This window comes from Pleurodeles waltl, chromosome 5 (assembly GCF_031143425.1).
Source record: "Pleurodeles waltl isolate 20211129_DDA chromosome 5, aPleWal1.hap1.20221129, whole genome shotgun sequence".
NCBI lineage: Eukaryota > Metazoa > Chordata > Amphibia > Caudata > Salamandridae > Pleurodeles > Pleurodeles waltl.
Genome location: NC_090444.1, coordinates 624,413,256 through 624,440,704, shown reverse-complemented (window position 1 = coordinate 624,440,704; position 27,449 = coordinate 624,413,256). Strand labels below are relative to the sequence as shown.

General features: G+C 45.0%; 1 protein-coding gene across 1 annotated transcript in view; it reads right to left on the bottom strand.

Annotated features, from left to right (window-relative positions):
* HEATR1 (HEAT repeat containing 1) overlaps positions 1–2,690 on the bottom strand; it is a 710,058-nt gene extending 707,368 nt beyond the window's left edge. Inside the window, exon 1 of the mRNA XM_069234483.1 lies at positions 2,579–2,690. The gene's annotated coding sequence lies outside the window, so the exon portion shown is untranslated. The remainder of the gene's footprint in view (positions 1–2,578) is intronic.
* Between the last annotated feature and the right edge of the window lie 24,759 nt (positions 2,691–27,449).

Genomic DNA, 27,449 nt, shown 5'->3' with positions numbered 1-27,449 from the left:
TGGCAAGGGCTTAGGAACCAAGGGAGTGGGTTATCCCCTGCAGATTTTTAGGTAGGCAGAACAGAGGGGGACAAAGGACTGAGCAGCCAGCCCAGTTTTAACTATTTAATTAGGTCGAACCTGCAGGCAGAACATGCGTGCAATCATTTAGCGACCATTTGTTGTATCGTTAAAAAAAAAAAAAAACACTTAGAAGGTTCTTGAAGCTCACCCATTACTTACTATAGAGTGGCTTCATGGTCACTCTGATTTCATTTCTTCTGATTGGTATCCGGTTATCGCATCCAGTTTCACTTTCTTTATATTGTCTCTTTAATAGGGAGCAGGGACCAAGTACTGATTGATAACTTTATTTGTGTCCTCACGCTCCTCACACTGATCACTTTCAGCTAGAGGTACTATCTTGTTCTCCATTCCGCCCACATCCTGCTTCATTGCTTGTAGCCCAATCCTCCCACGCTGTTGATATTTCTTTTGTCTCCTCGTACCCTTATAATCTCATGAGTGTTGACTTCATTCACCTCCAGTCTGTAGCGCCTATTTCATGTGATTATGTTAATACTTTTAATAAATGAGCTGCTATTTCTGTCAAATCCGATATTAACTTAAAACAGTGATGCTTTTAAGTTATTCAGGTCTAGTAAGTAATTTGCAACTTGCACTAGACCAAGTTGTGTGATGTCCAGCAAATGGCACTCAGCTTATTTACAAAGCTATTCTCCAGTGTCTGTCTTGTGTGTTCACTGTTCAAATATGCGTTCTGAAAAGTGTTTAATAACTGGTTGCTTAAAATGAAGCCTAGCATGTCTCAGTGGGTTAAGTGCTTGCTACAGAGATCCACAAGGAAACACTCCTATTTGTAAACAGTTGTGCCCACGTTGTTATCGCCGTTTTGGGTGCCCAAGAGAAAGTGAATCTAATTAAAAGTGCTAAATGCCAAACGTAAAGCAGTTAACAACCAAACACCTGCATATATTACAAAAGAAATAAAGCTACGTGTTCCTCCAAGTGGTCGAAGACCCACTAATAAAATGTGTTATAGATACAGATTCGACTTTAGTCAGTAAAATGGGCACCTGTTGAGTAACAGTGATGCAAGGTAGATGGGCACCTGTTGAGTAACATTGATGCAACAAGGTACGCAGCGGCAAGACTGTGGTACCACACTGTAAAAGCGGGTTATTTTCACAACTGTATAACAAGCCTGGCCTACCCAAACAAAGCCTTATAAAAAACATTGTAGCCTTTTCCATAATTGTAGCGTTATTTTGGTACTGTATAGAACAATATATACCATCAAGCAGCCTAGTAAATATAAAAGACTGACTTGCATGCAGATGCCTTTCTGGACGCTAAACCAACGAGCTACCATGCTTGGATCTGAATTAAATCAAAAGAACAGATAATGGACGGACTGCCAAGGCCAAGCCCTCCCTGGACAAGAAACAAGGCTGGACAGCTCCCATGGGGGCAGGATCAAGACTGATTTGCATATGGTTGGGTCCAAATTAGGGTGGTGTGGTGAGCAAAAAAAAAATGAATCAAACCCACATATGTTACAGGGGGGTTGTTCGATTTGTTCAGCATTCCGTCCATCATCAGTTCTTTTTGGATCTGACTTAAAGCACATGTTCGCTCCAAATGTTCTAGCTGCTCCATTTCGCTAGGTTTCTACTTGCTTAGTCTACAATGCACCAATTAAGCCACATTCACTTATGTATCCTTTGTGAGTTAAGCACGACTACTAAAGTTTTGCGACCGGGGAGGATGGGATTATGTGACAGAGCAATTATGTACCGTAATTCTGAATTCTGTGTGACAGTACTACTTCATTGTTTGTCTTTTTAAGTCTTAGAAAAAAGGCTATGAGGCAGCCAGAGCTGGTCATGTCACCTTTCTTTTTAAAACTTTCAGCCATGTAGCAAAGCAGCTGTACTGCTGTACGACATGGCTAAAAGACATTGACAAAACCAATAGCTCTTATAGGAAAGCTTTGCTGGCGTTCTTAAGGCTTGTTTTATTTAGTTTATGGTAAAGCAAAGTAAGGCTGTGCACGAGCAAAGCACCCTTCTGTTAACAAGCATCCCCGAGTAAACAGAGGGGATGTGATCTCACTTGTGGGTTATGCCCTGGCCAAGGGAGCAGAAGCTGTGAGGACTATTTAGGAATCATTAACGGGGAATGACACTATTGTTTTACACTACGTAACAAAAAAACAAAAAAAATTAAAAGAATCAAGCACTAATTTATTTTTCTGTCTTTCTCTTAATAATTCCTCTAATAGGAATAGAAAGCTGTTTTTTACAATGACCCATAAGAAATGCTGCAAAATAAGTTGTAGATGTCTGCCCAACAAGCTAAGTGCAAAACACTTTTATATGTTTAATTTGGTATATTACTTGTTGTGTGCCCATTTAACAAGCAAGCACTTAATACTAAATAGTCAAAATAAAAATACTGGAATAGCACAGGCAAGCTTGGTTGTGAGCGACGGAGTTACCGCAGTCTAAAAGAGAGGATGCGAATATAAATAATACTGCCTTTATAATCGCCATAAAGATACTCGCAGCATCCTTACCTTCAAACATGCGACGTGATTGCTGCTGCCTCGGATCCTTTTACTGTCCCGGCTGCTTTACAAACTCGCATACCACATGGCATCCAGCATGTACTTTTACCCGGAAGCGATCCCAACCATTCTGACCAATGAAGCCTGGTCTGGAGTACAAAACAAGCCCAATAAATCGTGAAAAAGAGAAAAAGAGCAAGACTAGCAAAACACATACGAATTATCTGACCGGTTTTATAAGGTGGGTGAGAAATACGAAAAGGATATGTTTCAGTACCAACTTTACTGACGGAACCACAACTTCACAATTCCTTGCTGCTTTGTATAATATAGGTGCACATCTTGTCTACAGGTTTTGGATCACATATCCTCTGGGATACTTTGTTTCTAAATTCTCTTTAGGTTTATTAATGCCGATCTGATATTTTCTTAATTTAATTAAATCAAGCTCATGAAAAAAGCTTATGAATTGAAAAACCTTCCCTTTGCTGTTGTATTGGTAAAAACGAAAACATTCTAAAATGGCCGCCATTCTACCGTGCATTTTGAACCTTTTTTCCGCCGAGTTTTCCTGTCAACTGAGTTAGCGGCGCCGTAGTATAGTGGCTAGCACGCATTAAACGGTGCTAAACTTAGCAATGGCCAGGTTGACCAGGCGTCCCGGATTTCCCGGGACAGTCCCGGTTGTTCAAGTTTATCCCGGCAGACTTCTGGAAATGTAGCTAATGTTCTGGTTTTTAGAGAGGGTCACCTGAAAACTGTGGGAGGCGATTTTTTTTTGTTTCTCAAAGATGAAATAGCTGGTGTTATCAGAAAGCAATTTAATTAACAGACGTTATACTGGTTTTAAAGAATGCATTTTATTTAAGCTCTTAGGCCTCTTCTGTAATTCTGTGCTGATGACTGCTGTCATTCTGTGTGCTCGGTTTAAGTAAAATAGTAGTCCTCCTTCTATTTTTTGTGATATGTCCTGGTTTTGGTCCTAAAAAAAAAAAATTCCAGCATTGTGCAAATAATTAAAAAATTCTATTAGAGGCACGGAGGCGAGGATTATGGTTCTCTTTCTCCACTTTAATTACTTCAACAGCCAATCAGAGAGTTAAAACACAAAAAAAGACAAATCCCATGAATATGCATAACACCTGATAACCATAGAGAGGCCCCCGATATAATGCTCACAACAAAGTATCAAGTCTTCTTTCTTTGCAAGAAACATCCAGGAAAAGTCTACACAAGTCAATAACAAGAGCATAACTTTGAGGTGCACAAATTTGAAATGTAGAAGAAGACCAAGGTAAGTCCAAACTTTGGAAGAACGAAGAAGACTGAAGAAACGACACCGGCTCCAGCTGCAGGGGGAAATCCTCTTGATGCACCAAAGGATCATTTATCATCATTACCTGAAAGGAGACGATACAAACCAGGCCGTAAAACCGATCTAGAACCAAACGATAGTAGTAGTGACGGGGGAGAGAAGCACTGCAGATACAGCAAACAATAATATCACAGAATACATATTACGGTAATAAAAACAGATCAAACAGTGCAGATGGGATAATCCTTGCCTCCGTGTCCTTAATAGATTAATTTTTTTATTCTGTCAAGACCGGAGACGCTGATTACGCTTGTTTAAAGATGACCCACAACCACTGAAGCAATGTCAAAAATAGTAAAAAGATTTAAATGTAGACTCGGTTGACCAATCTGCTGATCTTAAAATGTCTTCCAATCTGGAACCCAAGGCAAAGGATTTCAAAGCCAGGGTCCCTCTCGTTGAATGGGCACCAAACTTCAAAATGTCAATGCCAGCCTCGCTTAAGAGCCAACGAACCCATCTTGCCAAAGTAGCTGACAATACAAGGTGATAAGGATTGACAAGTGAAATTAATAATTGTCTGCCCATACCAGAGCAAAATTCTTCTGTACTTACCTCGGACGCCTTTAAACATTGCGCCACACACAATTTAGGATTGTCTACAAAACAAGGGTAAGACACTGATTTTGAATTGTAATTGGTGCAGCAAGAAATGGAAAAGGTTACTCCTTCAGGGGAGAAAACCCTACCCGCCAAATCCAAGACTCTAACATCAGAAACACATTTGCAAGAGATCAAATATAATAGCATAGTAAGCTTAGCTAACAGTTGTTTTCTAGAAAGAAGTATATTAGCTGGCCAAGTTTCCAAGAACCTCAAAATGATATTCACATCCCAAAGAGCAGAATAACAGTGCTGAGGGGAGTTAGCCAACCTGATGCCCTTCAAAAGCTTGCAAATAATGGGCAAATGACCCGCAGATATAGCAGACCGATATGTATTAACCAATCTGTAAGCTAAACCAGATGACACCAGGAAGGATAAGAAGTTCAGGACCAGACTGCAATCCGCTGAAGAAGGATCTGCGTTCCGTGCACTGCACCAAGAACACCATTGTTTTCAAGCGGAAGCATATCTCTTATGGGTGTCCCGGAAGACCAGGCCCCTGAAATGAAATCGGAAGACTCCTGCAAAAGGCCTGGGAGACTCCATGTCACCACGCCATCAGAGGTAGTTGCCCCAATAGCATTAGAGGATGCGGAAGGCCCAGCAGATCCAGAAGGAGGTTCCACCTGTGCAAAATTAACACTGGATGTGCGCAGTTCAATTCCAGAGCCACTGGGAACCACGCCTGGGCTCTCCAAAGAGGAGTCACCAGAACGAGATCTGCCTGCTGATGATGGATCTGTGCCAAAACCCTTGGGATCATCAGAAAAGGAGGGACTGCATAACCCTGACCCAGAGGCCAGCCCTGGGGAAAAGCACCTGTAGCCAGAGCTTCCGGGTCCAATCTCCAGCTGAAAAACCTCTTTGGATGAAGGTTGAGGGAGGAGGCAAAGAGATCTACCAAAAAGGGACCCCACAGGACATGGAGAACTTGAAAAACCTTCGGATGAGGGCTCCAGTTGCTGAAATCCCAAAGGTGGCGAGAATGACAGTCCACCACCGAACTGCTGCTCCCTGGCAGAGACTCTGCCACCAACGAAATCCAGTGCTGCAGACAGAAGTGCCAAAAGTCCTTGGCAATCTCCGCCAGAATGGAAGGCTTGGTCCCTCCCAGTTTGTTGACATATCTCACCGCTGATGTATTGTCCATTCAAAAAAGGATACTACAATCCATCTTGAGAGGGGATAAACTCCTGAGCACAAACAAGCACGCATGGAGATCCAGACAATTGACATGAAGATCCAACTCCACTTCGGACTAACGACCCCCTGTGGATACTGGCCCGCAACAAGCTCCCCATCCTAAAAGACTGGCATCAGACTCTATCACAATCTCTGGGGAAGATCCAAAGATAGCTCTGCCGTTCCAGGCTTCTATGTGGTCCAACCACCAGCACACCTCCATCTGAGCCTCCTCTAAGAGGGGAACCTGATCCATATAACTGAGACCTTTCCGAAGATGGGAAATCTTCAAACGCTCCAGAGCCCTGTAATGAAGTGGGCCTTGAGGAAGAGAGCAGGCCCACCATGCAGACAATCGTCCTCCATGATACACTCTGTCTGGACGATAGTTAGCTCAATTCCCTCTTGATTGTATGGATCTTTTGAGCTGGAAGGACCAACTGTCCTAGGGTAGGGTAGGGTCCTAGAATCCAGAAAATCCAACTGTTGAGATGGAATTAAGACCAACTTCTGAGCGTTTACTATGAGCCCCAGATCTTGGAGTAGGAAGATGGCACACTCAAGATGGGAGAGGACCAGTACAGGACATTGAGCCATGATGAGGATGTCGTCGAGGTAAATTATCAGACGTAACCCCCTTGCTCGGAGGAATTCCGCAACTGGTTGCATCACCTTCGTGAAGCACCAAGGAGCTGATGAAAGGCCTGAAAGGAAGGACTTTGTATTCTTAACAATGGCCCTCCCAGAGGAACTGGAGAAACCAACGTTGGGGAGGAAAAATAGGGACGGTCAAGTAAGCATCCTTTAAGTCTAAATGAACCATCCAGTCTAGTCCCGTTCCTGAAGAATATCTCTCAGTAAGTGGATGCCTTCCATTTTGAAATGGCGACAAACCAGCCATCCATTGAATTCCTTGAGGTTCGAAACAAGGCAGGAGCCCCCACCCTTTTGTGTCTACTAAAAAGATCGGGCTGAGAAAACCCATAGGGTGAGGGAGAGCACTGATAATAGCACCTTTTTACAAGAGCTCTGTAATTTCTGCGGAAATGAAATTGTGATTTTGAAGGGAAAAATACCAAACCTGTAGGAAAGACCCAGTCCTAAACCCACCCCCCCCCCTGGAAATTAGGCTCACCTGTAGATCCTGAGTCCTGAGAGTAGCAATGGTTACCTCTGGACCTCTCTCTTCGGAATTTGGAGCGACCTGCTCTTGGGCAAGATGCGTAGAAGGTGGAAGAGGAGAACCGTAGTCTTGGACACCCCCTGTGCCCTGCTGATAGTAACCCCACTGAGGGCCTTGATTGGAGAAGCGGCCGAAAGTACGTCCTCTGTACCGTCCGGCCCCTCGAAAAAGTGGACGCAGAATCTTTTTGATAAAACCTTGGGCCTTGTCCAGATTGCAATAACTTGCTGCAAATTTAGAAAGCTCCTTGAGGAAAGGAGAACCAAAACCAAACCTTGGGTCAAAGACCCCGACTCAGAAAAAGCGAGGTCCGCTAACTTGGGCTCCATCTTCATTAAAACGGAGCGGCGACATTCACTTGAAATCACACAATTAGCATTCCCCAGGAAGCATAGGACCCTTTGAGCCCAACCCACCAGAACATCAGGATCAATGGAATTTCCAGATTCTTTAGCCTGAAACCCCAGTTCCAGGATCTTAGTCAAGGGGCCAGCCACATCCAGGAGTTTGTCCTGGCAACCGTGCCATGTGCGGTCGATACCCTTCTTCGCGTCCTTTGAAACCGTTTTAAAATATGTGACCAGTGTGAGGTCCAGTTCCCGGAGTCTCCGTCACCTTGGAAGGGAAATCTGGCCTGGGGCATTCAGAATGTAGCCTAGAACGAACCTCCTTCTCGAAGTCATGTCGAATGTGGGACTCAACATAGTACGTGACCTCTGCAGAAGGTAGTCATAAAGAGGATCTTGGGGTAAATTATATCCTCCAGCTCAAAATCAAGTTCCTTCGGAGGAATAACATGTTCTTCCGGATGGCGTGTCTTCTTCTTGTGCTTCCGAGGAAGTTCTTCCCCCTGGTCTGAGGAATGGGCTGATGAGGAGTCAGATTCCTCTTGAGTCTTAGACTTCGGGGTGGAAGCAGACGTGTTATAATCGTGTTCCTTGGCCAGGGATCTGATAAGACTCTCAAAATCAACCATATGCGGATTTATATCCTTCTTGGGGGCTTGCGAACTGAGAGGCAGGGAGGATCCTTCAATAATCTGAGACCCAGAGGGGGCCACCCATCCCTGCTGTTCGGTGAAGTCCAATAGATGATTCTTAATAGGCCTAATAGCCTGGGCCAAGGTTTGATTCACTGTGTGACGCACACCAACATCTAAGGCATAGACAAGGTCCTGTTTAAAAGATCCAGCAGGATCATCCACATAATATTCATCACCCATTTCTTCATTATGTGCAGCCACGCTGACCAGATGCAAATCGAACACCTGGGGAGCAGTCCACAGAGGTGATATAGGCCAAAGGACAGGTTAATAAACCCTAAAAAACCAGGGGACATATCAGTTTGGATATGGAGGAAGCCCTGCCAACAGAGCAACAGGCCCAGCCTGTGTCAAAATTATTTCAACCCCAAGGATAAAGCCCTTGGGGCGTAAAACGGGGAGTGAAAGCTCTTGCAAGAGTTAAGAGACGAACACACGCATCTCAGTGTGTTTCTTGCCTTGATAGAGGTATTTAGCGCGTGCATGCTAGCCCTGGAGTTGCAAAAATAGAAAGAGGACTGCGCGGCAAAGCAGTGCGTCCTCACTCTCCTGCTCCCACTCCACTGAAGAGACACGGCCTGGAAAGGCCACGTACCGGAGGTAAAGATGCTTCCAATGAAACCCGGAGATGGGTCAGAAGCCGCTCGCACCGACTGAGGTGAACGACGCAGCAGCGTGGCAAATCGAGATAAAATCAGTACTGTGCAATACAAATGCAACAATACTGATAAGAGTCTTTAAGTACTTAACTGGCTGCAAAGCAGCAAAGAAAGAGGAGTTGATACTTTGTTGTGAGCATTATATAGGGGGGCCTCTCTAGGGTTATCACGTATTATGTATATTCATAGGATTTGTAGTTTTTTGTATTTTAACTCTCTGATTGGCTGCTGAAGTAATTAAAGTGAAGAAATAGAAGCATAAACGGAGCCTCCCGTCCTAATATAGAATTCTGGTCACCCTAGCAACGCCCCTACCTCGAACTGTTACTGTACTTAAAGATAAAGTTATCCTTAGGTTCACAATTTATGAGCTTTGCTAGTCTCAGCTCCCAGTAGACACTGTGGTGACAATAATGAAAAAATTCCTAGCTAACCAGAAACACATGGAGGTGAGGATTATGCATACACGTCTCCACTTTATTAATACAGCAGATTCAAAGAACAAAAGAAAAAATAAAGACTACATGTCCCATGAGACCCATGGTATCAGGGTCCAAACATAGTCCAATCACAGCACAATCCACCATATAAATAGATATGACGTCCCTTCCTGTTCTTCTTCTTTACTGGAGGAAGTTAATGTTGATCCTTATTCTAATCCAGTCCCTGGTTATAGCCTACTGTAGATTGAAAATTATAAACCATGTTATCCAGTTCTTTAATTAAAAAAGGTTATATTACAATAAAGACCATAATGTTGAAAGAGAATGATTTATTTCTTCTAAATAACACATTAGAATATATGCATTTAAATGAACATTTAAATTTATGAATGAATGATACCAATATATAATTGAATTACTTACTGGTATTAAAAGGTATATTTCTCTGTGGGAGGGAGAGACTCCTTATGAAAAAAGTGCCTGGGTGGGATAATCCTCGCCTCCGTGTCCTTAATAGAATTGAAACTTTCCTTCTCGTTAGCTAGGAAATTTTTAATTCTATGTCAGGACCAGAGGAGAGGATTATTCATGTTTAAAGCTCACTGACAACCAGTGTTGCGGCTTCTAGTATTGGTTTAAAATATAATTTATTTGAAAGTGGATTCCGATGACCAATCCACTGATTTCATGATGTCCTCTAATATACCACCTACTAGAATGGCTTTAGATGCCATTGCGCCTCTTGTGGAATGTGCGCCAAACCTATGAAAGTCAATACCTGCCTCTGTCATGATCCATCAAATCCATCTATCAATAGAAGATGAAACCGCTCTAAATGGCTTTTGTAATGCAATGAGAAGTTGATTCTCACCTGAAGGTTTGGTATCCAATGTCATGTCTCCGTATGCCTTAATACATCCGACTACACATAATTTAGGGTGGTCTGGGAAAGCAGGATAAGATACTAATCTGATATTAGTTTTAGTCCTGTAGATTGTGAAAGTAACACCTTCTGGAGTGAAGACTATAGTTGTCAAGTCTCCGGCTCTAACGTCAGAAATTGTTTTGCAGGATAAAAAGAATAGCCTATTTAGCTGCCAGTTGTTTTCGAGATAGGAAATTATTATATTGCCATTGATAACGAAAAGGTAAAGTTACATTAATGTCTCAGAGTCCCAAGTATCTGGGTTCTGGGCGTTTAGAAAGGCGAATGCCTTTCATTAACTTACATACCCATGGGTGTTCGCCTACTGGTTTGTTATCAATGGAGATATGTCCAGCAGAAATAGCTGATCTAAAGGAATTGGCTGTATGATAAGCTAGACCCGACTGAGCAAGTTCATCCAGGAAATACAGGATGTAAGTGAGTTCTGCCCCCAAAGGATCGAGATGTTTCTCCACACACCAACAATTCCATCAGATCCAAGCCGATTTATATGCCTTGGTGGCACTTGTAGCCCAGGCTTGTTGTGTGAAGTTATTAGCTTCTGTTGATAGATGTTTGTTTTTCCAACGTCCCCGGAAATCCTCCAGGCCATGAGGGTAAGATGGCCTTGAAGTACTAATGGGTGAGGGGAGCCTTGATGATCTATAAGTATTGAAAGGAATGATGGTAGTTTTATTGGGTGATCCCAAGATAATTCCATCAGTGCTAGGAACCATGCTTGAGACTTCCATATTGGTGTCACTAGCACACTAGCACCAAAGACGTCTGACCTGAGCGGCTACTCTGGGAATCATGATAAACGAAGGGACTGCATAGGGAAGATCCTTCGACCAATCTTGGAGAAAAGCATCTACTGCAGTCGCTTCCATGTCTGGTCTCCAGCTGACGTTGTCAGTTGGTGATTCCGTCAAGAAGCAAAGAGATATAGGTTGCAAGGATCACATTTTTCCATTAGATCTAAAAAAAATGTTCCGATCCAGTTTTCAGTCTGTGTTGTCTGTAAAGTTCCTAGAGTTCCAGTCTGCTACAATGTTCTTGACTCTTGGAAGATATTCTGCTGTTACAGAGATCTGTTTCTGAAGGCAATAATGCCAGAAATCCTTTGCTAATTCTGAAAGGGCTTTCTATTGAGTGCCCCCCAGGTGACCTTTGTACTGGACAGCTGATATGTTGTCCATCCTCAAGAGAATGGAGAAACTTACTTTGTCCTTGGTGAGAGATTTGATTGCAAATGATCCCGCCAGGAGTTCTAGGCAGTTGATATGAAGAGAGAGTTCTTCCTCTGACCATCTGCCTCCCATGGATATCTCCCTGCATGTCGCCCCGATCCCAGACTACTGGCATCTGATTCTATTATCGTGTTTGGTGACGTGCCGAATATTGCTGTCCCATTCCAAGCTTCCATGTGGTTTATCCACCAATGGAGTTCCGTTTGGCTTCTGGAGATGAGATTATTTCGGAGTAAGTTGACCCTTTCCGGAGATGAAACACTTTTAGTATCTGCAATGCACGGTAATGTAGGGGACCTGGGAAGATGGCGTGACTAGAAGAGGATAGAAGTCCCACTATCTTAGCCAATTGGCGGTGAGATATCTTTTCCCTTCCGAGAACCTTCCTGAGTTCTTTCCGAATCTTGGAAAGTTTCGATTATGGAAGGCTGAGTGATGCCGTGACTGAGTTTATGAGGAATCCCAGAAAGATAATCTGTTGGTTTGGAATTAATTCCACCTTTGATTTGTCGATGACAAAGTCAAGATTTTGAAGGAGTGCAATAGTTGTGCTCAGATTGTATCTGAGCTGAACTATGGATTGCTACATCAGAAGAATGTTGTCCAGATAAATAATCATCCTTATTCCCCTAGTACAAAGGAATTCTACTACTGTATGCAGGAGCCTTGAATTTGTGTATTTGCTCTTTCCATGCAAACTTCAGAAATCTCCTGTGAGAAAGAAACATTGGAACTGAAAGATATGCATCCTTGAGATCCAATCTGATCATCCAGTCTTTCAGGAGAAAGATGTCTCTCAGTAGATGAATACCTTCCATCTTGAAGTGACTATATATTATCCACTCCCTGAATTCTTTCAAGTTTATGACAGGGCGAAAGCCTTTGTCTTTTTTCTCTACTAGAAATATATCACTCAAAAAACTGTTTGGGTGAAGTACTGACCTGCAAATGGCTCTTTCCTGTAGCAGATCCTCCACTTCCAAATCTAAAAGATTTTTCGCCAATCTTGAGAACACTAAAGGTCTGGGGCGAGTTTGTTGGATTGGTGTTCCATAAAACTCTATGTGAAAACCCTGAACTGATTGAAGGGTCCATGGATCCTTTGTTATCGTTTACCAGTTGTGAGCAAATCTCTGAAGTCTTCCCCCAAGATTTTGAGGGAAAGAAGGGGTAATGCTTCTCAAAATTTCCTCCTGGTGTGTTACCTCCTCCTCTGATGCGGTTGGTTCTGCCTCTGCCGGAACCTCTGAAGAGATAGAAGGTTCCCTGACGGCCATCATTCCAGCAGTTGTTCCTTTTGGGGTATTCTCTAGAAGGGCCTTGATGGTAAAAATGGCCGGAGAAGCGGCCCCTTCCTCGTCCGGCCACAGCAAATACCTTGGGAGGGAAAATCTTTTTTATAGAAGTTTGGGCCTTGTCTAAGGCAGAGAAAGTTGCTACAATCTTCCCTAGTTCCTTAACAAAAGGTTGCCTGGGATATAGCTCCCACCTCTGAAGTTGCCAGTCCCCTAAGTTTGGGATCTATTTCAATGAGAAGGGATCTCCTGGGTTCTGCCACCAAAGCGCAGTTCGCATTCCAGCCCTTTGTGCCCAACGGGCGATAATGTCAATAATAACGAAATTCTAGTTTGTTTAGCCTGTTCAGCTAACTGGATGATCTGTGTTAGAGGGCCAACAACATCTAGAAGTTCATCCTGACTACTCCTCCAGGATCTATCAATTCCCTTTTTTGAATTTTTAATTTATTTGCTAAAAAAAGGTACATAGATTAGGATCAATTTCAGGTGTAATTGCCACTTTGCCAGGAAGGGAAGGTCTGGGACCTTCTGCCCTAAGCTATGCTCTGATATCTTTTTCTAAACGTTGGCGAATTGGATTGGTCACGTAGTCAGCCACTTTAGGTTCAGGGACCCATTCAGAGGATCTGGGGTGATAAATATCTTAAGGGTTAAGCATGTCAGATTGACCCATGTCTTCCTCTGGAGAATCAGGGGAAACAGAGTTAGGATGGCAAGGTCTACTCATTTCTTGGTCCTCATCAGAGGAAAATTCAGCATCCGATACATCCTCACCTCCATGGGCGACCCCAAAAAAGGGTCTGGATTTTTTGTGACAAAGTCGCTGATTTCTCTGAGTTGGTCTTCCTCCCGGTAGGGCAAATGTTTAAGCATGCACGTACTCTTAGGAAGGTCTCTGTAAGTTTATTGAAACCTTCTAAGTGCCTTGCGTCATACTTAGTGGTCTTATTTCGCCCTTATTTAATACTACTAGGACTTGCTTTAAGTTGAACTGGTTCGCTAAAAACCCCTGCATTGCTCTTAGCGAGCTTATCAACTTGTTCCTGAAGAGGCGTCAGCGCATTATAAATGGCGATGGAAGGCGCTTGATTCACCTCTGGGGAAGACGCTGAGGAGGCCACTCCAGTTCTGCATCCTAAAAGGATGCATTTTCCTTGCCAATATTATGGTCCATATTATGAGGGTGAGAGCACAAAAACTATTAACAGTAATTTTTTATAATAATAATATATGTTATATTTTTAGTAATTGAGAAAAAAATATTTTGACAATTTTTTTTATATAATATAAAATGTCACCCAATTTAAATATGTATGGGTAGCCCCTTCACTGGTGCTCTTAGAAAAATTCTAGTCAGAAAATATATAAAACACCACAAGGTGGTGCTGTTGTGTTAGAATTACACCAAAAACGGTGTTAAGAGCAAGGCTTGGTTCTGGGAAGTGATGCGCTTGAACGGAATACCAAGAATTTCCTGACAGGTCTTCTCCTAAACGCGCATAGCAGTCAGCGGAAGCGCTCACACAAAGCCGCTTCAGAGGCTGCTGATGCAACTGACAGGTCGTTGAGCGGCGCACACAAATGCCCTCGCAAAACCTGTGAGGAAAATAAGAAAATAAGCGTTCGGACAAAAGCCTACTGCTCTAGTGATAGAAAATGAATAAACAATATACAGTTGCATGAAAAAACGCTATTTCCACAGTTAAGAGTACATCACAAAAAGGGGGGTTGCACTTAACTGATGAGCAGTGAAGAAAGAAGAACAGGAAGGGACGTCATATCTATTTATATGGTGGATTGTGCTGTGATTTGACTATGTTTGGACTCCGATACCATGGATCTCATGGGACATGTAGTCTTTATTTTTCTTTTGTTCTTTGAATCTGTTGTATTAATAAAGTGAAGAAAGTTATGCATAATCCTCGCCTCCATGTCCAGATATTGAATTTGCTCACAAGATTGGCTGCAAATTAAATGAATGCCCAGCTGCACAGTAAATGCAGGTGTCTGGAGAGTAAGTGGGCTGGGCAACTACAGAGATGTTATCAGTGAGTTTCTGGGAGTGTATGCTGGCATTTGGGGCTGTGGGCGCAATTAAAAGGTGCATATATGTCAACAGCACATGCCAATAGACCCGATTCAGGTGGGAGACCCCCCTCCACCTCCCATTTTTGAATCCAAGTAAGGATTTATTTTAGATGCCTCCTGTCTAACGTTGCATTTGTTTCAATATAACCCTTCGGGGAAACTACAATCCCCTGATTTTATTTTCAAAACTTCACTCTTACCAGCTTGAAAATGTTGGCATGTTTGCAACAGACCCGATCCAAGCTGGAGACACCCGATTTTTTATCCATGAATGGCTTTATGTTCGGTGTCTCCCGTCTACATTTCCGTTGCTGCACTGTACGCCAATGGGGAAAATACATTTCTCCTATTATTTTCTCCATATCATCCACTTGGCGGTCTGAAAACGTTGGCATGCATGATAAATGGTTTGGTGCAGGGGCGTAGCTATGGATGTAGCATGTGCCCCGACACCAGGACCCAGTGTCCTCAGGGCCTTATTAAAGACTAACTATTGTTGTATTTTAAAATCCAGTTGGGGACCAAGTTCGTACATGCCAACAAGCCCTATTCAGACAGTAGACTCAATTTAGGAAGCAAAACTTTACTTCATTCAGATGTCTCCAAACTGAAATTTTCTCTGCGTCAATATATGTCAATGGTGAAAATACATTCTCCCAAATCTTTTTTAAGCTCCCACTTTACACTTTTAAAATGTTGGCATGTATGCAAGTTTCCATGCTTGGGAAAGGGTCCATGTCAACCTTGCTATGTCTCAGGACCTGAGGAACTCAGAGGTGTCGTAGGTTGTTAAGTGATGGTTTGCCAGTAAAGCTAGGACTTTGAGTTTGCGTTAGGGTCAGCATAGCTGACAAGTAGGTCGATCTCATGAATGACAAATTCAGCCAGTAGTTCTGGTGTTTTATTCATGAGCACTGGAATGTGTAGTTTCACTTTACACATAATAATCATAGGTTACACAGTATTAGTGTGTGATGTGCTGTTGGCAAACAAGGCCAGACTAGCTGAGGGTTTCATGCATGACACTGAGCTTACAAATGAAGAACAGCTGAGAGCATTTAAAGGTCTACTAAGTTGCTCCTCTGTGCAGGCTAAGAGCCAAAATAGAAGATCTGATGGCCTCTTGCAGTAGCCACAGTGAGACTAATGGCCCAGAGATGGGTGGGTGTGCAGCAACAGCCGATAGTCTGTGAGGCAGTATGAGACAACGGTAGATAGGTCTTCTGGGGTTTGGCTGATGGTCTTTTGGACAAAGGGTCTCTAGGGACCTCTGAAAGCCTCCACTGTATGTCATGTGGTGGATTGAGGTAAGGCAGAAGGTGTTGGCAGAGTAAGGGTCATCTGAGGTCTAATGGAGTGGATAGGGTGACCAGATTGTCCAAGGCAGTCCTGGTTTTTCGTGATCTCTCTGACACTTTTCTCTAAATATAACAGTTGTTGTTGTTTTAGGGAGAGTTGGGTGACCTTGCGCTATAGTTATAATGTTTTGCATGCCAATGTTTCCATTTACCCGATCTCTCTACATCTCGGGATTGTCACAGTTATTTGCCATAAAGACTCCCCTGCTGTGCTGCCTTGTCTTATTCATGCAACACAGCAAGTTGTGAAGAAGTGCAATTCTGCATTCGAAGAGACCTTTGAAAATCAGCAGGGTCTAGAGAATATGTGGAGATTTTGTGAAGTGCTCTTTGAACTAGCAGAGTGGTATCAAACATCTGTGAGGTGCAGCTCAAGAAGTGAGAGAGCTGGGCAAGTGTCTCTTAGGCACTCTTGGATTTTCTGAAGGACAGCTGAGAGTTTTGAGGGTCATATGGCTGGCACAGACATGTTTAGATGCTTGATTGCAGGCTCAGGACAATTAGAGGATATGTGGTAACTCAGAGGATGCTGAGGGAGCATCTGAGGGCTAGCTGGTGGTGTGTGAATGCCAGCAGCTTCTCACTGAGCGCAAGTTGATAATCAGGGACAGTCAAAGACCCATCAGGAGATTTATTACCCTAAAATGGAGGCAGAGTGGGTCTGTGAGTGCTGGGTGAAAGTCTGTAAATGCTCTCTGATGCCCTCGGTTAAGGCTAGCTGACAGTTTGTGAGGTCCTGCTAAGGATATTTGAGGATTTGCTGAGTAATCAAGGATCAGGTAAGAGCCTCTGAGGGCCATCATTTTGACAGTGGGTGCCTCAGGGTCACCTGTGGGTCTCAACAGGGCCAGTAAACCGGATCTGAGGGACTCTGACAAAGTTATTCTAAAGCCTGTGGACCAGTTTAGATTTTAAGGGGTAAAATGAAGGTGTTTCTGTGCCATCTGTGTACGTTTGACAGTGCTTATGTTTGGCTGAGGGACATTTAGGAAGGGCTTAAGGTCTCTGCAGTCTTTCTCATGGTTAGTGGAGGGCCAGGTGAAGTTATCATAGGGTCTACAGACTAAAATGTAAGAATTGGTTGGTCTGTGAGAGTCAGAGGATGGTCTTGGGGCAGGCTGAGGATTTGAGAGTGTCAACAAATGGCCTCTGAGTTCAAGAAAAATGATTCTGAGGTCCAGTTGACTGCCTTTATGACACCAGAATAAGTGGTGGGTAAAGGTGTTTCATGGCAGATAGAGGAAGGGTGGCGGGCACCGTGGAATCGAGATTGTGTCTGAATGCTTGATGAGTGTGTCTGTCGACAATATGAAGATATCGTGGAACAGCCGTAGGGATTCTAGGGTCTCTGGTTGTCAGATGAGCAGCCATTGGAGAGACCTGACGATTGTGTGAAGAGTACTGATGCCTGGCTAAAGAACACTGAAAATCAGCAGGGTTCTGGGAGCAGATGTGTACTGTTACTACTGGATCATGATGTAGTGTTCTATAAAGAGGTGCATCTTGTCCCCCTGATTAAGGACTTCTGCCAAACTGCAATTGCGTCTTCAGTAGAAATGTTTGGATTTAACACAAAAATGATAATTATTTTATGGAATTAAGGATTCTTAAATGTTATAAAGCAAGTGCTTTGTTGGACTCTTATATCAAATAAAATTGGCAAATGTGAAGAATTTAAATAATTTACACATATACCATACAGAATCATTAATGCATTGCAACACAGAATGCTCTTTGTGATTAGTACTTGAAAATACTGATTTGTTTATGGTTCTCAGGCTGCAGGAAGCTTTCTTGTGAATAGACAAATTACAAAATACATTGGTGTACACTGCAGTTAAATACATAGGGGGTCAGTACGAGTTTGGCAGACGGAAAAGACTGTCTGCCAAACTCCCGCAGTCAGATTGCCACCACTGCGGCCACCTTTCCGCGTGCCCCATTAGGAGTTTCCCACTGGATCAGCGTGCCACCACTGCGGCCACCTTCCCGCGTGCCCCATTAGGAGTTTCCCACTGGATCAGTGGGTTTCCCCCGCTGGCCCAGCGGGAAATAGCCCACAACATTGACGCCGGCTCATAAGTGAGCTGGCGGTAATGCTGCGGTGCGTAGGGTACACCAGCACCCATCCCACTGTTCAATGTTTGCAACAGCACGTTCGGCTGGCCATGGGGGCCCCTGCACTACCTATGCCAAGTGCATGGGCAGTGCAGGGGCCCCCACTGGGACCTCTGCGCCCTGTCTCCACCAGCCTTCACATATCGGTGCTACCGTCATGTAAAAGCTGGTGGAGAGTGGGGTCATAATCCCCAGCGCAGCGATGCTTGCAGCGCTGCCCTGGTGGATTACAGCCGCCGGGACTGCCAGGCTGCAGGCTGGTGGCAGCCTGGCGGTATCAGCGGTATTACCGTCGCATCACCGCCTCAGTCATAATGTGGCAGTAAGTACCGCCAGCCTGTTGCTGGTACTAGCGCCACATTATCGCCTCCCGCCTAGGTCATAATGGCCCCCTAATTCATTAAGCACTGAGGTTTGTGGGTTTTCTGATTCTAGGGATTTTGGTAAGGGTTTTTCATATATTAAATAGTTTGCATTAACGTGAAATAAAGTATAGTTACACTAATGCTATTTTTTTAGATAAATGGTGTTTGTTCAGCTTTAGTGTTATCATAGTCAATGTAGGAATACATTTCAAAATGATTTCCATCTTATTTATGACATGCAAACATTTTATTTCTAGGCAAGCTGAAGTTCTAATATTGTCGAACGCAATGTTCTTTTCCTTCTTAAGAATTTTTTTCTTTTCTTTAAAATCATAGTGTGATGTGGTTTCAGTGAATAGCACACTCCAGTACTATTCACTGAAACAACATCACTATGATTTCAAAGTGCAGTATGCAGACTATCCTATGTATCATATCTTGTTACGGATAATGTAAGCTTGAAGGACATAAAGAGGAGCCTGTTTGTTGAGAAACCTCAAGAACCTATCAAGTATGCAATTTTATAATTTTGCTTTAACCTGACTAGATAGTTTTCCTGAGAGCTGCATTAGTTGTGCAAACTGTTAGACTTTATTGGATTTTTTTGTTCCTTCCTTTGCCATTCTTTTTACCTTTGGAGGTCAACCCATGCTGAACCACCCTCTGATTTATAAGACTTTCATTTAATCTAATTTGTATATTATTTGTTGCTTATGTATTCTGATTACTAACGACTGTTGACCTGATTTTTGCCTTCTCTAAATGATTAACTTTTAATAAACCTTCATGGAGTGATACCTGTGATCTAAGTTAATACTGTACATAAATGGTGCAGTAGAAAATTATTTAAATATTGCATCAAAGAGCAGAACATTCCATCCTCACCTTTGTGTTTTCCTCAGTGTGATGAACTAAGTGTGACAGGTGTTCCTAGATGTGAGTCCCTTCCTCGCTCTGCCACAGGAAGTAAGCTGAACTTCAATGATGAGGCTGAATTAGGCTAAAACCTGGCTAGAGTTGCTTGTGTTCCTGTTTAGAAGAGATGTGGCATGGGAACCTTGTTTGGGCTGTTTCTGTTGGAGCAGGCCAAGGCTGATTTGTATATGACTGGTCTCAATCTATAGTGGCACTGTCGGAGATGAATGATGGATTGAAGATTGAATGTGGCTTATGCAATTGTCAGTGGCTGAGACTCTTTGAAAGCATCCCATCCATTACCTTCATATTTTCCTTGCTGTCACACTAGTGACCTTTCTGAAACGTATATACAGGAAAAATGCAATCTTTATGGACTATACAATCTACGAGAGGACAGGACCAACCACAATTGGTGTCAATTATGTGTGGTGCAATGTTAAATGATCTGAATTTGACATTTATCCCCTTTAGTGCTATTGATGTGACCACCTTGTCAACAGTGCTCTTAGCCATCAAGCAAGGAAATTGTGCAAGCTATAAACTCCCTGGATGGCTGCAAGGTCCCTGGCCTAATAGATTCACTGGGGAATTCTACTAAAACTTCAAACACCTCCTCACCCTGTGGTTGCTAGCCACGTACACCGGAGAAGACTTTATCCATATGGCATGGATGTGTAGACACATTGCTTTCTACTGGGGTGAGGTTTTTTCCCGACAGACCCAGATGAAGGACACACATGGCGCTAGTAGGTTACATACAGGATCTACAGAAATGCACTAGACACTTTGCTGTCATGGCCCTCCTTTTAGGCAAGCGCGAGATCCCAATACACTGGAGGTAGTGGATGTCCACCCACACTCAAGAACTGGCTCCAAAGCGTGGCATATTGTGATACCACCAGCAAGCTATACACCTCCCTCCAGCCCCCAACTTCCAGGCCAAGGGACATATGGCAGCCTTTGTGTGACTACCTACTGTTGGTGACCAAGGCGTCCCAGGGCTCTAGTGCCATGGACGCTGCTGTTCGACACCGCACCTCACCCTCCGCTTTCTCATCACCTCATTCAGCCAACTCCACTTACGTATTCTCAGACGACCAACAAATCATAGGCATATCATGCACATTGAGACACAGATTTCCCCATCCTCTCCCTCCTTGAAACAGGCTGTAGGAAGTTGGCTCTGTATGTGCTATTTCAAAGTAAGGAATAGCATGCACAGAGTCCAAGGGTTCCCCTTAGAGGTAAAATAGTGGTAAAAAGAGATAATACTAATGCTCTATTTTGTGGTAGTGTGGTCGAGCAGTAGGCTTATCCAAGGAGTAGTGTTAAGCATTTGTTGTACATACAGATAGACAATAAATGAGGTACACACACTCAGAGACAAATCCAGCCAATAGGTTTTGTTATAGAAAAATATCTTTTCTTAGTTTATTTTAAGAACCACAGGTTCAAATTTAACATGTAATATCTTGTTTGAAAGGTATTGCAGGTAAGTACATTAGGAACTTTAAATCATTTCAATTGCATGTATACTTTTCAAGTTATTCACAAATAGCTATTTTAAAAGTGGACACAGTGCAATTTTCACAGTTCCTGGGGGAGGTAAGTTTTTGTTAGTTTTACCAGGTAAGTAAGACACTTACAGGGTTCAGTTCTTGGTCCAAGGTAGCCCACCGTTGGGGGTTCAGAGCAACCCCAAAGTTACCACACCAGCAGCTCAGGGCCGGTCAGGTGCAGAGTTCAAAGTGGTGCCCAAAACGCATAGGCTTCAATGGAGAGAAGGGGGTGCCCCGGTTCCAGTCTGCCAGCAGGTAAGTACCCGCGTCTTCGGAGGGCAGACCAGGGGGGTTTTGTAGGGCACCGGGGGGGACACAAGCCCACACAGAAATTTCACCCTCAGTGGCGCGGGGGCGGCCGGGTGCAGTGTTAGAACAAGCGTCGGGTTCACAATGGAAGTCAATGAGAGATCAAGGGATCTCTTCAGCGCTGCAGGCAGGCAAGGGGGGGCTTCCTCGGGGAAACCTCCACTTGGGCAAGGGAGAGGGACTCCTGGGGGTCACTTCTGCAGTGAAAGTCCGGTCCCTCAGGTCCTGGGGGCTGCGGGTGCAGGGTCTTTTCCAGGCGTCGGGACTTAGGTTTCAGAGAGTCGCGGTCAGGGGAAGCCTCGGGATTCCCTCTGCAGGCGGCGCTGTGGGGGCTCAGGGGGGACAGGTTTTGGTACTCACAGTCGTAGAGTAGTCCGGGGGTCCTCCCTGAGGTGTTGGTTCTCCACCAGCCGAGTCGGGGTCGCCGGGTGCAGTGTTGCAAGTCTCACATTTCTTCTTGCGGGGAGATTGCAGGGGTCTTTAAAGCTGCTCCTTTGGATAAAGTTGCTGTCTTTTTGGAGCAGGTCCGCTGTCCTCGGGAGTTTCTTGTCGTCGTCGAAGCAGGGCAGTCCTCAGAGGATGCAGAGGTCGTTGGTCCCTTTGGAAGGCGTCGCTGGAGCAGAGTTCTTTGAAAGGCAGGAGACAGGCCGGTGAGTTTCTGGAGCCAAGGCAGTTGTTGTCTTCTGGTCTTCCTCTGCAGGGGATTTCAGCTAGGCAGTCCTTCTTCTTGTTGTTGCAGGAATCTAATTTCTAGGTTCAGGGAGAGCCCTTAAATACTAAATTTAAGGGCGTGTTTAGGTCTGGGGGGTTAGTAGCCAATGGCTAGTAGCCCTGAGGGTGAGTACACCCTCTTTGTGCCTCCTCCCAAGGGGAGGGGGTCACATCCCTAATCCTATTGGGGGAATCCTCCATCTGCAAGATGGAGGATTTCTAAAAGTTAGAGTCACCTCAGCTCAGGACACCTTAGGGGCTGTCCTGACTGGCCAGTGACTCCTCCATGTTATTCTCATTATTTTCTCCGGCCTTGCCGCCAAAAGTGGGGGCCGGGGCCGGAGGGGGCGGGCAACTCCACTAGCTGGAGTGTCCTGCGGTGCTGTGGCAAAGGGGTGAGCCTTCGAGGCTCACCGCCAGGTGTTACAGATCCTGCCTGGGGGAGGTGTTAGCATCTCCACCCAGTGCAGGCTTTGTTACTGGCCTCAGAGTGACAAAGGCACTCTCCCCATGGGGCCAGCAACATGTCTCTAGTGTGGCAGGCTGCTGGAACCAGTCAGCCTACACAGATAGTCGGTTAAGTTTCAGGGGGCACCTCTAAGGTGCCCTCTGTGGTGCATTTTACAATAAAATGTACACTGGCATCAGTGTGCATTTATTGTGCTGAGAAGTTTGATACCAAACTTCTCAGTTTTCAGTGTAGCCATTATGGTGCTGTGGAGTTCGTGTAAAACAGACTCCCAGACCATATACTCTTATGGCTACCCTGCACTTACAATGTCTAAGGTTTTGCTTAGACACTGTAGGGGCACAGTGCTCATGCACTGGTACCCTCACCTATGGTACAGTGCACCCTGCCTTAGGGCTGTAAGGCCTGCTAGAGGGGTGTCTTACCTATACTGCATAGGCAGTGAGAGGCTGGCATGGCACCCTGAGGGGAGTGCCATGTCGACTTACTCATTTTGTTCTCACTAGCACACACAAGCTGGTAAGCAGTGTGTCTGTGCTGGGTGAGGGGTCTCTAGGGTGGCATAATACATGCTGCAGCCCTTAGAGACCTTCCCTGGCATCAGGGCCCTTGGTACCAGAGGTACCAGTTACAAGGGACTTATCTGGATGCCAGGGTGTGCCAATTGTGGAATCAAAAGTACAGGTTAGGGAAAGAACACTGGTGCTGGGGCCTGGTTAGCAGGCCTCAGCACACTTTCAATTCAAAACATAGCATCAGCAAAGGCAAAAAGTCAGGGGGTAACCATGCCAAGGAGGCATTTCCTTACACAACCCCCCCCCCAAACGAAAGAGGATGAGACTAACCTTTCCCAAGAGAGTCTTCATTTTCTAAGTGGAAGAACCTGGAAAGGCCATCTGCATTGGCATGGGCAGTCCCAGGTCTGTGTTCCACTATAAAGTCCATTCCCTGTAGGGAGATGGACCACCTCAACAGTTTTGGATTTTCATCTTTCATTTGCATCAGCCATCTGAGAGGTCTGTGGTCAGTCTGAACTAGGAAGTGAGTACCAAAGAGGTATGGTCTCAGCTTCTTCAGGGACCAAACCACAGCAAAGGCCTCCCTCTCAATGGCACTCCAACGCTGCTCCCTGGGGAGTAACCTCCTGCTAATGAAAGCAACAGGCTGGTCAAGGCCATCATCATTTGTTTGGGACAAAACTGCCCCTATCCCATGTTCAGAGGCATCTGTTTGCACAATGAACTGCTTGGAGTAATCTGGAGCTTTTAGAACTGGTGCTGTGCACATAGCTTGTTTCAGGGTGTCAAAGGCCTGTTGGCATTCTACAGTCCAGTTTACTTTCTTGGGCATTTTCTTGGAGGTGAGTTCTGTGAGGGCTGTCACAATGGATCCATATCCCTTCACAAACCTCCTGTAGTACCCAGTCAAGCCAAGGAATGCCCTGACTTGAGTCTGGGTTTTTGGAGCTGCCCAGTCCAGAATAGTCTGGATCTTAGGCTGGAGTGGCTGAACTTGGCCTCCACCTACAAGGTGTCCCAAGTAAACCACAGTTCCCTGCCCTATCTGGCATTTGGATGCCTTGATAGAGAGGCCTGCAGATTGCAGAGCCTTCAAAACCTTCTTCAGGTGGATCAGGTGATCCTGCCAGGTGGAGCTGAAGACAGCAATATCATCAAGATAAGCTGCACTAAAGGATTCCAGCCCAGCAAGGACTTGATTCACCAACCTTTGGAAGGTGGCAGGGGCATTCTTTAAACCAAAGGGCATAACAGTGAACTGATAATGCCCATCCGGTGTGGAGAATGCTGTCTTTTCTTTTGCTCCAGGGGCCATTTTGATTTGCCAGTACCCTGCTGTTAAGTCAAAGGTACTTAAGAATTTGGCAGCCCCTAATTTGTCTATTATCTCATCAGCTCTAGGAATGGGATGGGCATCTGTCTTGGTGACAGAGTTGAGACCTCTGTAGTCCACACAAAACCTCATCTCTCTCTTTCCTTCTTTGGTGTGAGGTTTGGGGACTAAGACCACTGGGCTAGCCCAGGGGCTGTCAGAGTACTCAATTACTCCCAATTCCAGCATCTTGTGGACTTCCACCTTGATGCTTTCCTTAACTTGGTCAGACTGTCTAAATATTTTGTTTTTGACAGGCATGCTGTCTCCTGTGTCCACATCATGGGTACACAGGTGTGTCTGACCAGGGGTTAGGGAAAAGAGTTCAGCAAACTGCTGCAGGACCTTCCTGCAGTCAGACTGCTGTTGGCTAGAGAGGGTGTCTGAGTAGATCACTCCATCTACTGAGCCATCTTTAGGGTCTGATGAGAGGAGATCAGGGAGAGGTTCACTCTCAGCTTCCTGGTCCTCATCTGTTACCATCAACAGATTTACATCAGCCCTGTCATGGAAGAGCTTAAGGCGGTTCACATGGATCACCCTCTTGGGGCTCCTGCTTGTGCCCAGGTCCACCAGGTAGGTGACCTGACTCTTCCTCTCTAGTACTGGGTAAGGGCCACTCCATTTGTCCTGGAGTGCCCTGGGAGCCACAGGCTCCAGAACCCAGACTTTCTGCCCTGGTTGAAATTCAACCAGTGCAGCCTTTTGGTCATACCACAACTTCTGGAGTTGTTGGCTGGCCTCAAGGTTTTTACTTGCCTTTTCCATGTACTCTGCCATCCTTGAGCGAAGGCCAAGTACATAGTCCACTATGTCTTGTTTAGGCTCATGAAGAGGTCTCTCCCAGCCTTCTTTAACAAGAGCAAGTGGTCCCCTTACAGGGTGGCCAAACAGAAGTTCAAAGGGTGAGAATCCTACTCCCTTCTGAGGCACCTCTCTGTAAGCGAAAAGCAGACATGGCAGGAGGACATCCCATCTCCTTTTGAGTTTTTCTGGGAGCCCCATGATCATGCCCTTTAATGTCTTGTTGAATCTCTCAACAAGGCCATTAGTTTGTGGATGATATGGTGTAGTGAATTTATAAGTCACTCCACACTCATTCCACAAGTGTTTTAGGTAAGCTGACATGAAGTTGGTACCTCTGTCAGAAACCACCTCCTTAGGGAAACCCACTCTGGTAAAGATACCAATGAGGGCCTTGGCTACTGCAGGGGCAGTAGTCGACCTAAGGGGAATAGCTTCAGGATACCTAGTAGCATGATCCACTACTACTAGGATGTACATATTTCCTGAGGCTGTGGGAGGTTCTAGTGGACCAACTATGTCCACACCCACTCTTTCAAAGGGGACCCCCACCACTGGAAGTGGAATGAGGGGGGCCTTTGGATGCCCACCTGTCTTACCACTGGCTTGACAGGTGGGGCAGGAGAGGCAAAACTCCTTAACCTTCTGGGACATATTGGGCCAGTAGAAGTGGTTGACTAACCTCTCCCACGTCTTGGTTTGTCCCAAATGCCCAGCAAGGGGAATATCATGGGCTAAGGTCAGAATAAACTCTCTGAAACCCTGAGGCACTACCACTCTCCTAGTGGCACCAGGTTGGGGATCTCTTGCCTCAGTGTACAGGAGTCCATCTTCCCATTAGACCCTATGTGTTCCATTTTTCTTGCCTTTGGACTCTTCAGCAGCTTGCTGCCTAAGGCCTTCAAGAGAGGGACAGGTTTCTTGTCCCTTACACAACTCTTCCCTTGAGGGTCCCCCTGGGCCCAAGAGCTCAACCTGATAAGGTTCCAGCTCCATAGGCTCAGTTCCCTCAGAGGGCAGAACTTCTTCCTGAGAAGAGAGGTTCTCTTTTTGGTGTTGTGTTGCAGCTGGTTTCCCAGCTGACTTTCCTTGTCTCTTGGTAGGCTGGGCCATTTTTCCAGACTCCAGCTCTACTTTTTCACCCTGTGCCTTGCACTGTGCCCTAGTCTTGACACACACCAGTTCAGGGATACCCAGCATGGCTGCATGGGTTTTCAGTTCTACCTCAGCCCATGCTGAGGACTCCAGGTCATTTCCAAGCAAACAGTCTACTGGGATATTTGAGGAGACCGCCACCTGTTTCAGGCCATTGACCCCTCCCCACTCTAAAGTTACCATAGCCATGGGATGTACTTTAGTCTGATTGTCAGCGTTGGTGACTGGATAAGTTTGTCCAGTCAGGTATTGGCCAGGGGAAACCAGTTTCTCTGTCACCATAGTGACACTGGCACCTGTATCCCTCAGGCCCTCTACACTTGTCCCATTAATTAAGAGCTGCTGCCTGTATTTTTGCATGTTAGGGGGCCAGGCAGCCAGAGTGGCTAAATCCACCCCACCCTCAGAGACTAATGTAGCTTCAGTGTGACACCTGATTTGCTCTGGGCACACTGTTGATCCCACTTGGAGACTGGCCATTCCAGTTTTAGCTGGATGGGAGTTAGAAGTGATATCTTTCTTGGGACAGGCCTTGTCTCCAGTTTGGTATCCAGACTGACTACAGTTTCGACACCAGGCCTTTTTGGGATCAAAGTTTTTACCCTTGTACCCAGAATTGTTTTGTGAAGAGGCTCTGGGCCCACCCTCCTGTGCAGGTTTTTGGGGGCCTGTAGAAGACTCTTTACTATCTTTGTTTTTGGCTGTCTCACCACCCTTCCCCTGGGGAGGTTTTGTGACCCCTTTCTTTTGGTCACCCCCTGTGGAAGTTTTGGACACCCTAGTCTTGACCCAATGGTCCGCCTTCTTTCCCAATTCTTGGGGAGAAATTGGTCCTAGGTCCACCAGATGCTGATGCAGTTTATCATTGAAACAATTACTTAATAGGTGTTCTTTCACAAATAAATTGTACAGCCCATCATAATCATTTACACCATTTCCTTGAATCCAACCATCTAGTGTTTTTACTGAGTAGTCTACAAAGTCAACCCAGGTCTGGCTCGAGGATTTTTGAGCCCCCCTGAATCTAATCCTATACTCCTCAGTGGAGAATCCAAAGCCCTCAATCAGGGTACCCTTCATGAGGTCATAAGATTCTGCATCTTTTTTAGAGAGTGTGAGGAGTCTATCCCTACACTTTCCTGTGAACATTTCCCAAAGGAGAGCACCCCAGTG